The sequence below is a fragment of the Canis lupus genome, chromosome X (genome assembly GCF_048164855.1).
Source record: "Canis lupus baileyi chromosome X, mCanLup2.hap1, whole genome shotgun sequence".
Taxonomy (NCBI): Eukaryota; Metazoa; Chordata; class Mammalia; order Carnivora; family Canidae; genus Canis; species Canis lupus.
In genome coordinates, this window is record NC_132876.1 from 38,271,793 (window position 1) to 38,287,527 (window position 15,735).

Sequence of the window (15,735 nt, forward strand, 5' to 3'; positions counted from 1 at the left end):
AATTCTCCTGGTATCCCCCAGACGCCTCAACAGATTTTATAGTCAGGATATGAAGACACAGGGATGCTCCAGGGATTAGTTAAATGTGTGTGGCATACTTTGCTGTATAAACTCACTCTCTGGAACTAGTTTTCACTCCCTGCTCTCAACTTCCACAGCTTTTACTGTCAATCCCATTCATTTAACACTTAGCACACGCTTGTTAGTTGTCTTTTTCTGTACATACCCTTGAAGGCAGGAGCCAAGTCTCATCTCCCTTTGTTTTCTCAGTCCTGTCCATAATAGCAGCTTGATCAATGTTTGTTGATGTTGGCCTTCCCCTCCCCCTTCCTTTTAAGTAGAGCTGGCAAAGCATAACTTTAAATTCAAACCCAGTTTAAACAAACTGCAGGGTTTTCAGGGTAAAAACAAAAGGAAGTCTTGCGTGGCAGGAGAGAAGGAACACCTAAGACTCTTGAAGAACTGGGCCAAGCCCAGGTACCAAAAAACCTGTTGTTTGCCACAGGCCTAAGAAGTGACTCATGCATAGCCTGAATCTACCATTAAATTCAGAGCTCTGTTCACTCTACTCCATCAAAATTCACATTTGGAGAAGAACAGTAATGCCCCAGGCAGGATCTGAGGGGGGTATTAAAGGATTTAAGTATTTTAGGGGTTTCCATTGCAGGAAGGCCCTAGTAGCTGTAGGGAAGACAGGCTGGAACGGTCTTTTGAGGGCAACTTCAAAGCCGGGGACAGACATTCGACAAAGAGCTACCACGCCTTTGCCACTAGGATTTGCTTCCCAGCCTTTTCCGTAATGGCAAAAGATGGGAACTAGCCTCAGTGTCCTCTCAATAGGGGGACACATAAAAGAATCTTGGCACATTTGTGCAATGGAACATTGAGCTCTCATGAAAAAGAACTAAGTAAAGGAAGTTATACTGAGATGGAAGGATATTAAGAAATGTTGAGTAAAGAAATCCAAGGGGTGCTGTGACTGATGATCCCACTTATAAGGAGCAAAAATGGAACATCTCTATGTCAATAATATATTTTGAAGATTACACACCGGCAGAGAGAAGGGGAGAAAGGGACTATAAGAACAGAGTGGTCGAGAAGAACTCTTTACCCCTTAAGGTACAGGATTGATTTTATCATGTGCATATAGAACTTTTTCCATTTTTCCAGCATTGTTTATTTTAACAAGTATCCTCCTGCTGCCACTATGATCAGTAGGAGTCTGCAGCATATACCCCCGCCCTGTCTCTGCCATCCACTCTTCCAAATAAGGCTGGAATAATCTTCCCTTGCCTCACAAGCCAGGTGCCTCCATGTCTTTAACACTCAAAATCTTACTTTCCCCATTAAAAATCACCCAAATAAAAAAAAAATAAAAATCACCCAAATAACTTCACCTCACCCATCTCCTGAATTATACCAAGAATCCATCTTGCCCATGTTCCTGCTTCTGAATCTTTGAGCACCCTGCACATCCAGGCTACCCCACCGCATGCCAGGAGCCTATTACTCTTCCTGGACCCCGTTATATTCTAGGACCCCGTTCACAGTCAGGTAGTGTTTCCTTTGTGCACATTTCCTCTTATGTGCCGTGATCCATGGCCTCTCAGGAGGCTCCCTTTGGGCAGGCTTGAATTGGAAGTCGTTTTTTTCACAGGCATGAGTTCATCATAATAGCTCTGCATTGTCAAGACCTTTACAACTAGACTCATTTTCATCTTGTAACGTTTTCTAGGAAATATGGATCTGCAGAGAATGGTGATTTTCATGGTAAGTGTTCCCTCATGTTTGTTTTCACAAGCTCACTTCGGAGATACACAGCATGATTTCCTCTTTCAGTACCAGCACGACAATAGATTTAGGTCCTGGCGCCACTGCAGAACTGTTTAAAAGAGAAATCTCACCCACCCTGGTTAGGAAAGGGATAATTTATTATTTTAATTGTGGGGATCTGACTTCATATCCACCCTCAAAAGTGTAGGAAAAGAATTCACTTTTAAAAATAAAGTCACAAAGCCTACACACCTTGGATGTAGATGCTTAAAACAGATGAGCAGAACATTTGATTTTCCTGGACACATTCAAGACTGTTCACCATGGGACATATACAAGGAGGAAGACATACATGTGTGGAGTGCTCTGTGGTTTGCAGTTTTCACACACATTTCATTTTATTTTCATATGCCAATGTTGTTAATAGGGTATGTCCTACAGCTTTTATTTACAGATAGAAAGATTAAGGCTCGGGAAAGTCAAGCGACTCAAAAAAGTTGCACAACTGGCTGTTAAGTGCTACAGTCCAAAGTGAGTTCCTCCCTTCCAAGTTCCGTGTCATTCTGCTACCCCTACAGTGTTCCTTTGGGCTTTTGTTTCCCAGATGTAAAAATGGTAGATTTTCAGTGTCCCAGGATGCTGTTCTTAACTGTCTGTGCTCTCAGGCAGGATCAGTTTTTCGCAGCCGGGAAACGTGAACACCACAGTGATACTTGACGTACTTCTTGCCCCTCCGGGCCTCATGAATTAAGGGGAAAGAAAAGCTACCTATTTGGGAATAGCGGGCCAGACCTTGCCACAAAGGTGTACGGGAGCCAGCCGACGACACACTGTCGCACTCTCTCGGAAGACCGAGAAACCTAGCGTCTCTTCTTTCTCTGCTCAGCAGTAGCCGGGGGGGGGGGGGTGGGGGGGAGATGGAGAGCGAGACAATAGTCTCTTGTTCAGTTTTATTAATTTTGAGAGAGGGTGGGACAAAAAGATCGGACCGACGACGCAAGTGACCAATCCCGACCGAATCCTGGACGGGGATTCGCCAATCCGGAGCAGCGAAAGAACGCCGGGTGAGACTTAACTCTTCACCGCCCGCCCCTCCCAGGCCGGCCCTCCCAGACCGCCCCGGAGGCGGAGACTCCGCGGAGCCCCGCCCACACCGTCCCCGCTGCCAACGCGGCCCGCCTAAGGGAAGGGGGGCGGGCATGCGGGGGTGGGGTGGGAACGGGGAGGCTACCGGGAGCAGAGGAAGAAAGAAGGGTGTCGCGCAAAGCTGCGACCTGGGTGGGGGCCTGCTGGTCATAGGAAGCAAGAAGGGAAGGAAAACAGAGGAGCGCTGCTCCTTCCTGCATTATTTTGAGCAAGCTTTGCGAGAAGCTGCTTTTCAGCATTTCTATTTGTGTTTCTTCCTCCCGCTGTGGGGCGGGGGGCTGCACGGGCTCTCCCACGCACCTCCCCTCCGCTGGTGTCGTAGATTATTGTTGGAGTCTTTGCAGAACCCTTTCTTTCCCCCCAGCCAGCGCTTCCGTAGCCTCTCAGGACCCAGTCAGCGCGTTGAGCCACGTTAGCGGGTGGACGAGAACTAGGACCCTTCGCATTCGCTGGAGTGGCTCGACCCCGCCGTTCAATTGTTTGAAACTTCCCCGCCCCCTGGCCCCGCCTCTCTTCCGCCCCCCGCCCCTCCAGGGTCCTGGACGGCTCCCTTCCTTCATTCCCCGCCCTCTACTCCGCCCCACTCTCCAGTCCACCCCCCTCCCACTCCTCCCCCCCGCTCCTGGGCGGTCCTAGCCGCGCACCGCAAGAAGAAAAGCCACCCATTCGTCCTCCTCCCCTACCTCCCATCCTTTGCCCAGGAGCTGCCTTCATCGCAGTCACGCCCCTTCCTTCCGAGGAGCTTTCTGGCTGCCCAAGCTGGTAGACCCCCTGATTTATTATTCCTCCATCTCCTCTCTGTTCTGCCTTATCCTCTCTTAGTTCTCACCGCCCCCTCCAGCCCCCACCTCCAGCCTGTCTTGCGTCCGACCATCTGCTGCTCCACCCTCTGGCCCGGTATCCTGCCTGTCCACTGCCACCAAGGAGAGCCCGGACGGAGCAGTGAGGAGCGGAGCAGCCGGAGTTGGGGCTTCCCCCTGCCCATCCCTGGCCTCCGGCCCGGGACCGAAGCCACTTGAGCGAGCAGAGAGTCGTCACCTTGTCTTCGGTGCCTTCAGGGGTAGGAGAAGCATGGTTACTTTACGCGGGGAACTGGGGCAGGAATCCATGGTGGCATGAACTTGATCGTGCCCTCGGCGTGAGTGAGTTGATCTAGATGTGTGTGGTGATGCCCGTGTGTTCTACTTTCTTTGCAGCTGGCCGTTGAGTTTTCCAGGATGAGCAGCAACTTAAATCGGTTAAAGAGTGTGCGCTCCTCTCCCGTCCTACGGAGATGCTAGTGGGTACCACTACTTGATGGTACTTTTACTTCCTTGCTCCTGGGACCCTTGTAGGTCCCTAGGTGATTAAGCACAAAAAGGAATGAGGGAACTTCAGGTCTACATTTACTAAGGAGGAATGTGTGCGCTTATCTCAGATTGCAAGATGCGTTCCTCCCTAAATGCTTAGAGTTGGGGTGGGGGCCCACACTGCCCTCCGCCGGGGGCTGTGAATTCTTGAAGTCCTAAAGTCTGGGAGTAATCTACCATGCTACACTCCTTTTAGTCTGTGTGTGTGTGTGTGTGTACGTGTATGGTGGTGAGGACTGGATTGCCCAGTATCTGCTTTAGAGATGTTAGTAAGGACTTCTGCAGGATCATGCAGGTGTCTTGAGGGTCCCAAGCCCAGGTCACTGTACATTGGTGCGTTAGCAGCAGGATGGATCGATCAATATATGAAAACAAAGAAAAATGAGAGGGAAAGTGACAGTCTTTGTAGTCTGGTAAATTGCCACTAATAGTAGTTTAATAATCATCTGCAGCAAGGGACTAGATACAATTAAATGAGAGAGGAAAGGGGGCGTTTGTGAGAAACAGCATTAGCAATCTCTAGCATGTGTTTTAGAAAGAATCGTAGTTATGTCTAATGTAGCTCTCCTTCCTCCTTCCGTTTGCCACCCTTACGTTAAGAGTAGAAGTTGGGAGGCGTTTAAAACTTTTTTTGGGATCCCTGGGTGGCGCAGTGGTTTAGCGCCTGCCTTTGGCCCAGGGCGCGATCCTGGAGACCCAGGATCGAGTCCCATGTTGGGCTCCCGGTGCATGGAGCCTGCTTCTCCCTCTGCCTGTGTCTCTGCCCCTCTTTCTCTCTCTGTGTGTGTGACTATCATAAATAAATTAAAAAATTAAAAAAAAAAACTTTTTTGAATATAACCTTTTTCCATTCAGAGAGGAAGATAATTAGTCACCATAGTCTCCAATAATGGAGGGCTAAGGTTATTTAAGTCTCCTTGAACTAGGTTTTGTGAAAAGTCCTTTCGTGGGCCAGCCTTTGTGAAGCTTTCTTGGTTAGACCTTTCAGCACCTTCATTTAGGAGCTAACAATACTTTGAAATAGCATTTTGGATGCAGGATAAATTTTCACCCATCTCCCCCCACCTCTCTCCAGTCAGGCAAGCGTGGCAAACTTAGAAGGGTGGTGGTATTTAGAGACCTGTTACCAAGATGTCACCAACCCATTGCTTGTTTGGGAACAAATCATTCACTTTATTTTTAAATAGTTGTGTTGGTTGATTTTAACGGGGGGAAAGCAAAGCAGGAAGGGAGAGAAAGAATGTTACAGGGCGACAATTTTAAAGGCTATCGTCTTTCAGATCAGCTGGGAGGGAAAAGTTGGCCTGACCAAACTACATTTTATAACTGGCCTGGGACATTTTAATAGCCAGGTGGTTGTAGAGTAGTTGCATCTATTTACAGATGATAACTCAGGTTCCAGTTATTCTGTATGGGTTTATCCGGTGTCATTTACAGACACTTTCTGGCACTACATCATACTTCATTTTAAGATCCTTCTTTCTTTGGAAAACTCTGTGGCTCTGTAAAATTGAAAGTGCTTTTCCTAACTTCATAGTCTAGATAGGCAGTAAATCTCTGACCATGCTTGTTGTAGAGTCACTTTTAGGGTGAAAGTGGTGGATCTGTTTACCTACGTAACAGATTCTAGAAGGAAATTTTAAAATTCGCGTTCAATGCTATTTTGGATTTGGAGATTGGAAGGTCATTTCTGGTTTGTGAGATAGGAATTATTAGACAGATGCAAACCCAAGGCACTTTGTGGAGTTGCTTTTTCTGAGGCTTTATAAAGAGTGAATTACACTGTTTCTAGAATGCCCTTAAGAACAGTCTATTCAGAGCGCAGAGGGATGGATGCTATGACCTTGAGGTCCCATTGAGTGCCAGAATTCTAAGTGGGTACATCTGCTTCTGTGCCTCTCCTAAGAGCTCTCTCCCAGGGCCTGTGCCTTCTTTAAAAGGGTGTCTTTGTAATTAAGCAGCCTGTCTCCCCCATCCCCCTTTCTTCCTTTGATCCAGCTTTTTAAGGCCTTTTTTCCATTTGGAGACAAGAGGAGTTTCTCACACTCTCCTAGTCCCCTCTTAAGGTTTCTTTTCCTTTTTTCCCCCAAAGAGTCCCCCGAAGTTCTTGGGCTGGTTAGAAGTTGTTTTGTTTTGTTGGGGTGGAGGGAATGTTACCAGTGAGGAGAGGTAGAGGATATATTCCTTCTTGGGAAATGCTTGTGGCCAGGTAGCCTCCTCCATGGAGACTGAGCATTTGGAATGCATGAGAACAGTCTATTCTTAGGGACTATCTGGAAGAAATTGTCCTTTGCACCCATTAAGTGCAGCTAAAACCCACTGAAAGGGGTGGAGAGAGGTGTGTGTGGTCGTGGCCCAGCCTTTTAGGATGGTAAGTGGGTAAATGTTCCCAAATCTCCTATTACATCACCTCTTTCCTCCATGGATTCAGTGGGTTTGGAGATCTGCTTGACAGGTTAATTAGCTTGGGACTAAACCAATTTGTTCAGAATTGTGCTCTATTGATTTCCTGTCCCCAGGAATTTTTGTTGGTGGTTTTCTATGATGAGTTGTCTTTAGTCTTTCTTACTTTTTCGTTCCTTGCTGCCTTTTGTGGACTTCGGTCCAAAATCTAGGGTCCCACCCCCAAGTCAAAGGTTAGAACTTGGTCCCAGGAACTAGGAGGGTATGAAACAGGCTGTACATCCTGCACTGCTCTCCTCCACGGTGGGCTTCTGACCCCTTTTAACCCAGAGAAAGGAGGGAAGTTGCCCTTTCCACACACAGCACACAAAATCTGAACTAAAAAAAAAAAAGGAAAAGGAAAATAAGAGGTCATCTGCTTTATAAGAGAACCCACTGCAAGTTTCATTGAAAGAACTAGCTTTCCTAGTTAGTGCCTTTGAGCTATGACTTGATAATATAAAAATTCACTATGACTGGGTCTTCTCAGAAACATCTTTATTGCATAAAGGAAGACATTAGAATTTTGTTGTAATGATTATAGCTTGAACTAAGTGAGGCCATTATTTGGCCTTTGAAATCTTTTTGTTATATGGGATGGAGTAAATTGTCTAAATAATTTTGGCTTGTAATAATGCTGACCATGTTTAGCTCCAGCCTACAGCCACTTGTAGAAGGGAGCTAGTATGACTTTCTGAAAATAAATGACTTTTTAAAAATTTTTTATTTATTTATGATAGTCACACACAGAGAGAGAGAGAGAGAGAGAGAGGCAGAGACATAGGCAGAGGGAGAAGCAGGCTCCATGCACCGGGAGCCTGACGTGGGATTTGATCCCAGGTCTCCAGGATCGCGCCCTGGGCCAAAGGCAGGTGCTAAACTGCTGCGCCACCCAGGGACCCCAAATAAATCAGACTTAACAGATTTTGATTAGTCTAAGGATGGGACTGCCTACTCCATATAGGTAAAAAAAAAAATATGTATTGTATTTGAATAACCTCAGGACCCAGAAAATTGCTTCTGGTAAATAACAGCAATTGATGCCTTTTTTAATCGAAGACTATACAATAAATTTTCCTAGTGAGCCTATTGGTGAATGGGACCTGGGCTCTAGGCTGACCTCTAACTTAGTTTACCACCCTTGGCAAGTCCTCTTGTAAATTGTGAGAAGTTGGACAGGGTGATTTTGAGAACCAGTTCTCAAAAGTTTATGGTGCCCTTCCTACACTTCTACTTGTGATGTGAATGTGAATGATTCCTCCTAGAATGAGGTACAACGATTGTTAGAGATACAATCATATAGTCATCTGGATGTTAAAAAAAGCCTAAAACTATATATCAGTATAAATGCATTGTGTTTTGTATTTTAACAACATATCAAATTAAAGAGCTACGATCCTGCCCAAAATTTCATCAAGGATCTCATCATCCTAACAGATCACCCACTTTTGTTTTTCCTGGTTCAAATCCTTGTTTCTGTACTTAACATGAATTTTACATAGGTAAAATATGTGTGTGGGGGGGCACATAGAAATTTACAAAGTTTCTTTTAAATACGACCTCACCTAACACTTAGCTTTGTAAACCTGTGTGGAAGAATGAAGTGAGAACCTGAGTACGCATGAAGAATCATGTATGTCTGTTCCTTGAGTGCCAGGAGAGACTAAGAGACTTAATAAGTAATCCCTAACCCTTTCTGTGATTCCGGGGGGTTCATATATCTAGCAAGGCTGTTCACTCCATTCCTTGGACCGCCTGTTACCCCTCCCCCATTCTTTTCAAGCAAAAAGGAAACTAGGGTCCACTGTTTACTTTGTCTAAACCATTAGCAATGGATTCTTAAATCACTGTAGCATGATATCCCATCAAGAGAGTACACATTTGGGTAGACTATAAAATTTCCCCAACGAGAAAGGAAAAGCGGGAAGGCACAAATGTTATGGTTTCATGGCTTTGGAAATAATATGTTTAAATTAGACTAAAAAATAGTAAGGAAACTCAGGATTTGAGACAAATAAAGACCTGTAGGTGTGGCAGGATGACCCACACATAATGGGTTCTTCATTTGAGGCTCTCACTCTATTGTGGAAGCTCAGTTACACAGTCCTTTAATTTTCCTTTGATAAAGTATGGTATACCTAAGTTCTCCATTTTGGATGAATTCATTCCTGGAAACCAGTGGCTCATTGTAAATTAGATTAAATTTCTTTAACCAGAATAGAAAAGTGAAGTATGGGTTTTTAGTCCTTAGAAAGTTCCAGCAAGGGCACTGGGGTGGCTCAGTGGTTGAACATCTATCTGCCTTTGGCTTAGGTCATGATCCTGGGGTCCTGGGATCGAGTTTCTTATGGGCCTCCCTGCAGGAAGCCAGCTTCTCCCTCTGCCTATGTCTCTGCCTCTCTCTGTGTCTCTCATGAATGAATGAATGAATGAATCTTAAAAAAAGAAAGTTCCAAAATATTAAGTAATTCGTTAATCTTTAAAAAATAAAGTCCATGGGCAGCCCCGGTGGCCCAGCAGTTTAGCGCCGCCTTCGGCCAGGAATGTGATCCTGGAGACTCGAGATCGAGTCCCGCGTCGGGCTCACTGAGTGAAGCCTGCTTCTCCCTCTGCCTGTGTCTCTGCCGCTCTCTCTCTCTTTCTCTCTCTCTCTCTCTGTGCCTCTCATGAATAAATAAAATAAAATCTTAAAAAAATAAAAAGTACATATTTTATGATATGTATTCATGGGGAAAATGCAGGTGGATATATTTGCTAATATCTCATAGCTTTTGCAAATCTGCTTTTTTTTTAACTCTATAGGCTGTCCTTGACATTTGTAAAGGCACTTTCATTATTGCCCCAACTCCATGAAATATCGTTAGACTGTGTGACTTGACGCCAGGATCTGAGTTTCTGTGCCCAGCCCTCTCTGACTTGCCATGTGACCAAGGGTAAATGAATTAGCTGCTCTGAGCTTCAGTTACCCTTCTGGGAAGCAGGGATATTAATACTTCACAGAGGTGTTTAGGCATGCTTCATATTAGACACATGCTTCGAGGTCATTGGATGAAAGGTGTTTGCATGATGGCAGAACAGGTTTATTATAAGGTCCTGAGCAGGTGTTCACTTTTAATGAGTTTTTCTCTCTTATAGTATACAGTGCCCTTCAGTGCCCTATTGCCTTACTGACTATAACTGATCATCCAACATTGGTATTGCTGACACTCCTGGCTCCTAAAAAACAATTAAACATTTTCATTCTATGCGGTAAGTTGAAGTTCTAATAAGAGGACTCCAGCATCCTCCAGGATGATGAAAAATACATTCAAAAAGAGACATTAGTTGAAATGTGCCATAGAGATCAGTGAGTTCTTCAAAGCCCTTCCAAAAGATTAAAAAGAGTACAAATTTCTGCGTGTGTGTGTGTGTTTTAAGGGAGAAAGTTTTAGTAATATTTGCTTGTGACACATACTGATGATAGCCAGTAACTGAAACCCAGCCATTGTAGTGTTTTATACACAGCTGGTTTTTATTAATGATGGAATATTTATGCTTGCTGTACAATTCGTGGCTCATTTCCATTTGTATGTCAGAACTCAAATACCCCCCAAAGCAACATTAAGATAACATTAAATATACATGTGGCCAAGCTAGAAAGAATGGATTTTGGGGGGTCTCCCTTATTCTTACTGGTGTTGCTTCAGATTACCATAATTTGACCCCCCAACTTTAGGCATTGGTGCTGATTTTTTTCCTTTATATAACTCATAGCAAACTTCACATTTTGATCCTTTTGATATGGACAAATGATCTCCCCCCCCCTTCATAATGCAGATGAAACTGATGTATGTGTTTTTTAAGAGCATATTTTCCCTGCACATGCTTCTCATTATCCGAGAGGCCTGGACTCAATCAGTAAAGGAGCAGAGAAACCACATAATTGAAAGGAGAATGACGGTGGTGCATACTTGGAATATTTGTGGGAAGGGGATTGCTGACATCAGAAAATGTAGTGGCCTGAGTGTTAACAGCATTGAAGAGAAATAAGCTTTCTATGTTTCTGTGCATTGAGAATTATTTTTAAGGGGATAAAAAAATGGGCCAGGTTTGACATCCTTTTATGAAGTTGCCCTGGAAACTTTGATGAAGGTTGTTATAGAATAGTTCAATCAAAACCTTCCCCATTAGGAAGCTAATTAGTACATCACTTACTCATTTTGGTTGTTTTCAAGGGGCAGGATTTGCATTGAATTAATGGCATTTCTTTCCATATGACAGCAAACTAAGATAAAAATCACAGATGGGGAAAATTATTTAGATAGTCTATTTTGAAGAAGTCTAATTTCCTCTTTATTACATTTAGGTTTTTGGTTCAGATTTTTGTTTCACTCTGTATGCAGTGGTCACATTTTAGTTTAGTAACCAGTTTCACTTTTTGGATCATGGGCTGTAAACCAAAGGTTATTAATTTGAGTTTTCCGTTTGAATTGGAGAAATACAATGAACGACAATAAGCCATTTTATTAAGGTAACATTTGCTTTTTTTTCTGCAATTAGTTTCTCTTTGCTCAGTGTGTGTGTGTGTGTGTGTGTGTGTGTGTGTGTGTCTTTGGGGGGGGGCGAATTGTTTTTTTAAAAGCAAACAATTTTTTCAGCTAAGAAAATTTGGATGACCCTCTCTATCCCTAAAGAGCATTCTGTCTGCCCCAGGCTCTCCATTAGGCTTTCATGAGGGCACTGTGATGACTTTTCTAACCTGGTACTTTTTGTGACCAGGCTAAGCAGTTATCTGTTGGCAGCCTGGAGGAGACTGGTCATGTTGGGAGCCGGAGTGCAGGATTCCTAGTGCGTTCGTTCTACTGTACTCTGTCTTTTTTAGGGGAATGAATACTTGGTGCATGAGATTTCAGGGCCATTTGTAATAAAATAAGAAGTACTCTGTAGCTAAATGCGTAATACGGGCCTGGTGTGGTCCTTTTCTCCAGAACTAGTAGAGAACAGTCATTCTGTACGTATATTCCCTGATGCTCTGCCTGCAGCATATGCCTACACTAGTTTCAGAGAGTGGGAAAGTTGGCTGGGTTATATGATTTGTACTTTAACTGACTTTACCCTAGGCTTTCCCGGGAAGGCAGAGTCTAGATTTAGTTTTTCAATGGCAACTCAGTCAAGACAGGTTCCCGGGGCTTGCAAGTCAGGGTGAGGAGGAGGGGCTGCCTTTGGGGAGTGACTCAGGCCCATTGGTATGAAGATATGAAACTCTGGCTCCCGTCCATGCACCTGCTGGATGCCACACCTGCAGTCAGCACCTGAGCCCCACTCCGACACAAAAACCAGGCTGAAGGCAGATGGGGCTCCCTTCAAAAGGGGTACAGCAGAACAGGGAACTCCCAATTACATTAGTGCAGCACTCCTGCCAATTATATTTAACTTTCCAGTGTGGATAAGGGAAAGTGTCTTAGGTATGTTCTTATAGGTGCAGCGCACTGGCTTGCTCAAGAGTCCCCAGAGAAATTCGCTTTCCTAACGAGTTTCTCTTGTGAACTGATCTCTCAAAGACTGGAGAGTCAGGTCCATAGAGGTTTGTGTCTAGTAACCCAGCCCAGGGCAGGAAGTCACCAGACCTGGGTTGTGATCCTGGCCCCACCAGTAGGCCCAGTAGGCCGCAGTGAAACCTTGGTCAAATTAGTTATCATTAGCTACCTGATCTGGGCTTAAAGCTTCTCCAGTTGTAAAATGGAATCAATCACATCTGCCTTTATTTCCTCGCAGAGCGGCTGAGAAGGACAAATACCATAACAGAAGTGAAAGTGGTTTTCTCTCCTTAGAAGAAAAGCTGAGAAACTAAAGGTAACAGAATTATTGTTCTTGCTCTTGTAGGTCTTTCATTACTTGTCTTCTCTTTCTGTTGCCTCCAGCAAAGTCTTTGGGAAGTTGTGATTTACTCAATATGCAATATGCAGATCTTCTTGGATATTTCATGTACCAGTTATCGTTTTAGGTGTTGAAAAAGATACAGAAGAAAGTTATGCACCCAGCCAGTGACCTCTAAGATCTTTCTAGCTCAATCTGATAGAGTGATTTCGGCCTGGGTATTTAGAAGCTTAGAAGACAAAATTAACTTCTTTTTCCTCTGTCTCTGTCTCTGTCTCTGTCTCTTTTACTCTCTCTGCATTGCAACCAGGGACTTCTGTCCCTGGGGCATGTATTGAATGTCTAGATTGAAGGTATGGGGGGGGCAGGTGGCAAAGCAATGGGGTAAATAAAGAAATTCCTCTCTCATTACCGCATTTGCAAAGTATCTGACCCTTGAATGATCATTTCTTTCAGGGGGTCCATCCTTAGCTTCATTCTTGGTTCTGTTCCGCTCCTGCCCTACAGGTCCTAGCCCACTCTTTGACCTTACCTGTTATCCATATGCTAACGACTCCCGAAGATCTATCTCAACCTATCTTTGGCCCCTCCCTTTCCAACTTCCCCAACATCAAGTCCATTATCAGATGTCTCCTATTCAGCTTGTTCATCTTTTCCTCTGGGAAGCTTTGCTCAGGCAGAGCAGAGTTTTTGGCAGGGTCCTCTGTGTTGCCAGCATGCTTCCCGTTGGATTGTGCCCCCTCTGCTTGACGGGGGAGCTTCTTGAGGACTGGACTCTGGTTTATTTCTCCTTTTTATCCACCCTAGGGCCTAGACAATGCCTGGCTACAGCAAATGATCAATAAATATTTGTGGAAATGACATTGTGTGTGTTATTGTACTGCATTTGAGATGGGTCCAAAGTCCAGTGGCAATACCACTGAGGGAGAGAGAATTAATTTTCCAGATTGAGCAGAGTTGGGGGTGGAGGGAAGATGGAGAAGGATTAGAGAAAAACCTTCATGGAGAAGGTGGAAAGTGTACCTGGCCTCTTCTGAGAGCTCTGACTAAGCAGCCCAGGAAAGAAATGTCTGTTGTGTCTGCTCTTGCTAAGACAGGGCATCTCTGGACTGTTGCCGTCTCCACTTAGGACTGGATGACTTTTATGGTTGGGTCTGCAAATAAACCTCTGTCTATAACACATTGACCATTTCAGACAGGTGCCACATAGTCATATAATATTAAACAGGGCTGACCTTAACTGTGACACCCTAACTGTGGCTGAAAATAGAGGTACACATACAGGCTCGTTGGTCATGTATGCTTAGTTCTATACAGAAAGATACCCTTGAAAATATATTGAAGATTGGCATCTGAAAACTAACAAATGTAATTCTCCGAATGTAGCAGGCTGGGTCACTAGAACTGAATGTCTTCAAACTGACTGTCAGATCTTTCCAAGGGCAAAAATGAAACATGATATAAGCCATTACAGGCCATGAACCTGTTCTCACCCACCTGATGCTTTTACTAATTAGCTTCTTGGCTGGGTGGCAATTTGGGGCAAGTGCATGCAAGCTGGATTCACAGGGGAGCCCACATTCCACTCTGCCATTTCGCAAGTCGCTGGGATACTACACTGCTTCTCTTGGCTTCTTTCCTTCCCAGGAGTCCTGGTCTGCCATGGTGAAAAAATGGGAGAGGAGAACTCTTCCTTAAATGAAGGAGAGGTTTCATGGGGCTTTGGTATCTTGCTATTCTTATTTTTTTTAGTGGGCTGTCTAAAAGCATTCATGCACCTTGACCCATTAATTTCACTTGTGGAATTCTATCATTAGATGTTAACACTCCAGAATATTGAGAAAGGCTAAATCTTAAAGACGTTTTTGTAACATTGTTTAGACTAGGACAAAATTGAAAGCAATTTAAATGTCCTAATAATTGGAGAATGGGTAAGTGAATCTTGATACACTCCTGTCATGGATTATTACAGAATCATTGCAGTGCTTATTATGAAGTCTACACCACAGTCTATACCATGGGGAAAGTGAAATGTAGGATCCAAAATTATATGTACATTAATATGTCATGGCTTTGTAAAAACACAAATGCACACAGAAAAACCTGAAGGCAAGCTATTCTGTTTTGCTAACAATGCTTAGGTTGAGGTACTGAAATGGTGATTTTTCCCCTCTCCATTATGAATATTTGCATGTTGTGTTTATATTACTTGTAAAAATAGAAATAAAACAAAAGTGAGTAGTATAGCATTGAAGGTAGGAAAAATTGGTAAAGCAGGTGGCTTCTAGGTATATTTTTAAACTTTTCTCAGTTTATGCTCAGTCTGATTGCATGGAATGTGTATCCTTTTCCTGAGGCAAGGAGAAATAGGATGGGATGACATGCCCTGTTCCTCCCTTAGAATGGGTTGTGTGGAGGGAGGTGATGTGGTAGGGGCAACAGGATTCTTCTTGTTACTCAATATGTCACTGCTCTTGAACACTTCAGGGTTAATCACCTTTGTTGCCTATTAACATGTTCAAGTTAATTGCTTTAGAGTAAAGAAAAGTAAAACTGGGACCCAGTTGGCCACACCTTTGAGTTAACCATCTCAGAAACAGATACCTGACACTGATTGTCATGAGATTTGGAAATGCCAAGGCATTGCTGTGGTTCAAAATAATCTTCCAACATAATCTAGATATAAGTAGAGCTAGAAGCAAAGAGGTGGGGCCGCCTCAAAGCCTTTTCTTAAGCCAGTGCTGGACTTACATAAGGTCAAATTCCAAGTTAGTATGATGTTGGCAAGACCCAGAACATGGCCATGGACACATTGATCTGTGGAGGTTCATGTTACTCTCCGACTCACCTGCAAATCTTGGCCTAAAAAGGAAAGATTTTGCAAGGTCCTTCTGCCATACTTGTAGCTACACACATCTCTCTGTCTCACTTCCTTAAATTTTTCCCCCTGCCGTTAACATTTGACTTCTGATGAAATTGGAAAATTGGTGGTAGCATTGAGCCAGGTTTATAGTCTCTCAAAACCAGAGTCAATTCAATCTCATAAATGTTGATTAAGCATCTTCTATGTACAAGCTAATATGCTAGATCATATCTTGTAGTGGAAGGACTGTTGCCCTGGGAGTCATAAAACCTGGCCCTGGCTCTGACCCCTGTTAAACTCTGGCAC

General features: G+C 44.0%; 1 protein-coding gene and 1 long non-coding RNA gene across 4 annotated transcripts in view; both read left to right on the forward strand.

Moving 5' to 3' along the window:
* LOC140627581 (uncharacterized) overlaps nucleotides 1–2,644 on the forward strand; it is a 29,910-nt gene extending 27,266 nt beyond the window's left edge. The window contains exons 3-4 of the long non-coding RNA XR_012026254.1: nucleotides 1,736–1,770; nucleotides 2,215–2,644. This is a non-coding gene — a long non-coding RNA (uncharacterized lncRNA). The remainder of the gene's footprint in view (nucleotides 1–1,735; nucleotides 1,771–2,214) is intronic.
* Nucleotides 2,645–3,541: 897 nt separating this feature from the next.
* The window catches only part of AMOT (angiomotin), a 64,250-nt gene continuing 52,056 nt past the window's right edge, over nucleotides 3,542–15,735 (forward strand). Inside the window, exons 1-2 of one of the 3 annotated variants that reach the window (XM_072818105.1) lie at nucleotides 3,542–3,979; nucleotides 12,465–12,542. The gene's annotated coding sequence lies outside the window, so the exon portion shown is untranslated. The remainder of the gene's footprint in view (nucleotides 3,980–12,464; nucleotides 12,543–15,735) is intronic. The other 2 variants (XM_072818107.1, XM_072818106.1) reach the window with 2 other exon arrangements.